The sequence below is a fragment of the Trachurus trachurus genome (assembly GCF_905171665.1).
Source record: "Trachurus trachurus genome assembly, chromosome: 18".
NCBI lineage: Eukaryota > Metazoa > Chordata > Actinopteri > Carangiformes > Carangidae > Trachurus > Trachurus trachurus.
In genome coordinates, this window is record NC_139909.1 from 6,773,723 (window position 1) to 6,779,722 (window position 6,000).

Below are 6,000 nucleotides of genomic sequence, written 5' to 3' on the forward strand. Positions count from 1 at the left end.
AATCTCATGGCCGTTTTTAAAAAGCTCAGAAATATGCAGGTGAATGACACTTCCAGCAACTTCAATGTAAACCACAAAGTGTATTAACACACTTTATTTCTTAAAATTCCTAGATTTCAAAGTAAAAGTCCTGCATTCTGCAGAGTTATGATGCGGTTTCAAGTATTTTAATACACTTTGTGATTTACATTGAAGTTGTTGGAAGTGTCGTTCACCTGCATATTTCTGAGCTGTTTAAAAACGCCCATGAGATTGTTATAAATATTAAACTCTTTGATTCACGACACAAACATGTTTCATTCATTTCAATCCGACTTTAATTCTTAGAATTCCTGGATTTCAAAGTAAAAGTCCTGCGTTCTGCAGAGTTATGATGTGATTTAAAGTCGGATTGAAATGAACAAAACATGTTTTTGTTGTGAATTTAATAGTTTAATATTTATAATAATCTCATGGGTGTTTTTAAACAGCTCAGAAATATGCAGGTTGCACATTTCATTCCACTAGAGAAGTAGAAGTAAAAGAAGAGGGGAAAAAGTCTGGATTCTTGTGGATTCAATGACTCTTTCACAATAAAACGTCTCAAAGTGGTGAAAATTCCCGCTGCAGCTCATCAGAGGTCGGACGTCTTTAAAATTCACCGTCCAAAACCCAAATATTTGCAGTTTACTATCGAGAGGAGCCGTTAAAAAAAAAAAAAAAGAAAGAAAGAGAGAAGCTTGGATCGGATTGGACGACTATAATTTCATCCAATCATGTCAATTTCAACTTTTCCAGTAACTCCTCCTGAAACAACACGGATTACAAAATAATACTTCCTGTTGTGTCAATCATCCAGAACCCCAGAGACGTTCATATTCTCTCTTTTATTCTATTATTTTTTTTCTTTTCAATGTAATGCTGATTCTGTTCATCCTCCTCAGGGCTCCACAAACGTCTGGACCACACTTTCAATTTCATTTCATAACCCTCGGACCGACCGACCGATGTGTCGCATCACCACGGCGACAACGCTTAAGCGGCTTTCGCAACAGCTCTGTGTTTTTTGGGGTCGATTGTTTAGTTTGGAGATAATTGCTGGGAAATCAGAGGGTTGGTTTGTGTGTGGCGGGGTGGACGAGAGGGCAACGCTGGGGGCCGAGCGAGGGCGGTGGGAGAGTCGTAAATGTAAAATACTGTTGCTGCAGTACGAGTGTGTGTGTGTAAATGTGTGTGTGTGTGTGTGTGTGTAAATGTGTGTGTGTGTGTTGGTTCCGCACAGCGAGAGGTTATCCAAACAAACCACTAGAATGTCAAGTTACATGCCGACGATTCCTCTGTGTTTTATTGGCTGACTTCACTGAGTTACTCCTAGGTCAGCACACACTGGGGCTGCATGCGTGTGTGTGTGCATGTGTGTGTGTGTGTGTGTGTGTGTGTGTGTGTGTGTGTGTAAAGGTGAGACACTCTGTCTATTTCAGTGTGTTAGTTTGGAGGGAGTTTGTGTTTTTCCGCATCTGACGTAAAAATAAGCTTTAAGTTACAGAGTGAGAGAAGAGGAGAGGTCAAAGCAGGAACAGTGTGTGTGTGTGTGTTTCTTTTTGTGTGTGTGTGTGTGTGTGTATGTGTGTGTGTGTGTGTGTGTGTGTGTGTGTGTGTTCTCGGTATCCGTGCGACCTCGCGCCCTCCTCACCAACATCTGAGAACGTGATAACTGCGGAGAATGTGAGAATATAGTGCTGGAGAGCGGACGGTTGTGGATTGGGAGAGAAACCCGACGGATGTTTCACGAGTGAATGACCTCCCAACGACCACAGAAGAAGAAGGAGGAGAAGGAGAAGACGAGGGAGGGAGGGAAAGGGAAAGAAAAAGAAAAAGAAAAAGAGTGAGAGTGAAAGTTGGCCGGTGTTGTTCTTCAGGCTGGAGGACGAGGACACGGATCGTTTGTTGGACACGTTTGTGGATTTGAAGGTTTTTCAGACACAACGTCTGTCTGGTCCGTACGAGCATCTGAAAGAGATCAAGCCTGTGAACGACGGCTGTCCGTGCTTCACAGGGGCCGGGAAACCTCTTAAAGTGGTATTAACATCAAGAGAAATACATGAACGGTGCTGTGTCAGTTATTTATAGAAATCTATTCAATTCATTGACGAAAACAGAATGATTACATTTCTGACACAAAACCTCAAATAGTGAATGAAAAGGATAGGAACGAAGAATAATCTCATATAATCTGCACAAAACATTAATTAACAAGGCAATTAACTAATTTGATTAAAGGGATAGTTCACCCAAAATTTAAATTTCACTCATTATCTACTCACCCTCATGTGGACTAAGGGCTGGGAGAAGTTTCAGAGTCCTCCGTGGCTTCTCTGAGTTACAGGGGGTCTCGGCGCAGCAGTGCATGTCTATATAACGGTTGCAGCTCCTTTGACGAACCGGGAAGCTCCTCTTCCCAGTTCGTCCAAATTTGACGAACCGGGAAGAGGAGCTTCGAGAAGCTTCCACTACAGAACAATCTTCGGGACAATTTTGCATTTCGGGGCTTTAATACAAGACGGACATTACATATGAGCAGCATGGAGGTATTTGGATGTTTTTTGGTGTGTCTTTTTGTTACGAAGACAGTTGGTATCCATTTGCAACCATTATATGGACATGCACTGTTATTCCGAGACCCCCTGTAACTCAGAGAAGCCACGGAGGACTCTGAAACTTCTCCCAGCTCTTAGTCCACATGAGGGTGAGTAGATAATGAGTGAAATTTAAATTTTGGGTGAATAACCCTTTAACATGAAAACAGCTGCAGGCTGTTTATCGTATAGATAATCACTATAACAATGTGTCATATTCTGCTGGAAGTGTAGTTTAGGTAAACTGTGGAATTACCCCGAGCGGAAAATTTGTCTATTTTCCATACCACTAGCAGAAGCCACACTGAGCCATATCCATGGTAACGTGTCATAAAACTGTCATAAAGCGGCGTTTACTCATGCACTCACGCTCGTGGCAAGTTGTAAGGTTTGAACCTTGTAGCTACGTGAATGAGCCGAATGAAGACGCCAGAAAAAACAAGCAGATGCAAATGTGTTACATGATTAAAAAGATTTTACATACTCAATTAGTTCACAGCCCATTAAGTTAGTTTCATAAAGCCAATGAGAAAAGAAAAACAAAGGCAAAAGTTTCCAGTTTGATTCCAGCTGAAACCAACGATGCGGAAATATAAGTAAAAGGAAAATCTGGAGGAAGCAGACATATAAAAATAGGGGGAAAAAATGGCGGAAATATAAATTTAAAAAAATTGGGGCGCAGAAATATTTAAAAAAAAAAAAAAGGGAAAAAATTTGGCGGAAAATATAAAAAATAGAAAGATTTGTTGGAAATATTAAGAAAAAAATTGGCAGAAAAACAAAGGAAAAATTTGGAGGAAATACAAACAAAAGAAAAAATTGGCGGAAATATAAATCAAGAAAAAACAATTGGCAGAAATACAGGAAAAGGGAGGGGAAAAAATTGGTGGAAAATATAAACAATAGAAAGATTTGTTGGAAATATAAAGAAAAAAAATTGGCAGAAAAAAAAGAAAAAAATCGGTGGAAATATAAACAAAAGAAAAAATTGGCGGAAATATAAATCAAGAAAAACACTGCCAGAAATATTTTTAAAAAGTGGGGAAAAAAATGGTGGAAATATAAACAATAGAAAAATTTGGTGGAAATATAAACAAAAGAAAAAATTGGCGGAAATATAAATAAAAAAAAAACCTTGGCACAAATATAGAAAAAAGGAAAGAAATTGACAAAAGTGAAAATACAAGAAAAACAGTTGCAGAAATAAAAAATAAAGAATTTTTTTTGGCAGAAACATAACAATAATGTCGTGAAAATCCAATATGTGATTACACGTGAGTAAGTTTTAATTCTGACTGACAGTGAAACTCCAAATACCTTGAGGTGTCGTTTATTGACGCACACGAGGAACTTGGGTGTCAGTTTCCTGTCATTGATGGAAGAGTTGATGATCACATCTTCATAAAATTTTTCACAGGAAACAAAAAAGATCTCACACACACAGTGTTGATGCGGTTTGAGTTCATATGTTGCTGCGTGACTTCACAGTGACTCACTGATCGATTTCAGACGCGGCCTTTGGTCTGTTTTCTTAGGTAACACGTCGTTGTGTAACAGCTTCTCCCCCAGACGTCTTTATGAAGATGGATGGAAGGAGAGAGGAGAGAGTGAAGAAGACGAGATCGGAAGCATTGTCAGTGTGTGTGTGTGTGTGTGTGCGTGTGCGTTTTTTGTGTGTGAGAACAAGTGTGCACATGTGTGCGCGAGGAAAGCGGCCACAAGTTCAGCTCTGTGTGAAGTTATGGGAGAGTTAAAATGCAGGAGGAGGCAAGGTCAGGTCAGTGGGCCGGCTCAGGGTGAGCTGAGGTGTGTGTGTGTGTGTGTCTGTGTGTGTGTGTGTATGTGTGTGTCTGTGTGTGCGTGTGTGTGCAGAGGCTAACAATGTTTAAAGGTAAGTTTAGGGTTACAGGCGGCGGTGGGGGCGACGTATGGTGAGAAAATCGGGGTTAGAGAGAGGGGAAGAGGTGAGTTCAATGTTAGCAGGGCAGGGAGGTAACACTGGGTTTACAGGAGGGGGGAGGAGGAGGAGGAGGAGGAGGAGGGGGGGGGGGGGTAAAGGGGGTAAAGAGGGGAGGAGGAGGGGGGTTGTTTGGGGGGAGGCAGGGTGAGAAGTTATTGGAGAGGAGTGGAGCTGAGGAGTTGAGTTTCGGGTCAAAGAGGTGGAGGTGGAAGTGAGGAGAGAAGGTTGAAAAAAAAAAGCGCTGGTGTGAATGTGTTACTTGTGTTTCATGGATGACACTGAATAATCAATCAATCAATCAATTAAAGGGATAGTTCAACATTTTGGCGAATTGGCCCATTGCCATAATCCCTATAGTCGTAGCAGTAGGTTCGTTACCTTTAATTGTTGGTGCAAGCTGTTTTTAGAACGGCGGAGCAGAGCCGTGAGCTGCTCAGAGCTACGCTACGGAGGCTCATGGGATTTCTTTGTTGGTTTCCCTCATCAAACTCATCAAATACACAATCCAACAACTCCACAACGCTCTGGTGGACAAGTTGTGACCTGCACATTCACCACGCTATGAGATAATAACACAACGTTACCAGACAGAGTTGTTTTAGAGGGAAATACAGAGACTGCTTGATGAAAAACTGTCCCTGAAGGCAACGTGCATCAGCGGTTTTGCATGAATTTACAATTTACAAAACTGACTGGAAGCAGTTTGAAATTTGACATTTTGACATTTGTATTTTATTTAACAACATCGAACACAGTATTTATATGTGAGGTATATTTACATGTGGTTTTGCATGAATTTCCCTCTAAAACAACTCTGTCTGGTAACATTGTGTTATTATCTCATAGCGTGGTGAATGTGCAGGTCACAACTTGTCCACCAGAGCGTTGTGGAGTTGTTGGATTGTGTATTTGATGAGCTTGATGAGGGAAACCAACAAAGAAATCCCATTATCCTCCGTAGCGTAGCTCTGAGCAGCTCACGGCTCTGCTCCACCGTTCTAAAAATAGCTTGCACCGACAAATAAAGGTAACGAACCTACAGCTATGACTATAGCGATTATGGCAATGGGCCAGTTTGCCAAAATGTTGAACTACCCCTTTAAACAAACATTCACACTCTGATTAAACCTAAACCAGCTTCTCCTCCTCCACCACGTGGAACCGACACCTGGGTTGTGTTTCATGACGTCAACTCGGCCGAGTGTCGTCCTTGAACCTGCATGCGGACAGAACGGACGTTGCCGTAGTAACCGCTCCTCTCCTCCATTGATCTGTTTTTTCCGGCGGCTCGCCTCAGGTCGAGGTCTCGGAGTTGGCAGCTTCGGAGAAGTGGAGCCCGTTTTCCCTTTTTCCTCTTTCTCTTTCTTTTTTATGAGCCAAGTCCTGCAGCACGTGGACGGGGACCCCGGTCCGATCCCGGTCCAG

General features: G+C 41.9%; 1 protein-coding gene across 1 annotated transcript in view; it reads left to right on the forward strand.

The window, feature by feature from the left end:
- The window catches only part of dysf (dysferlin, limb girdle muscular dystrophy 2B (autosomal recessive)), a 247,009-nt gene extending 242,374 nt beyond the window's left edge, over positions 1–4,635 (forward strand). The window contains exon 57 of the mRNA XM_083993329.1: positions 4,626–4,635. The gene's annotated coding sequence lies outside the window, so the exon portion shown is untranslated. The remainder of the gene's footprint in view (positions 1–4,625) is intronic.
- The last annotated feature ends 1,365 nt before the right edge of the window (positions 4,636–6,000 follow it).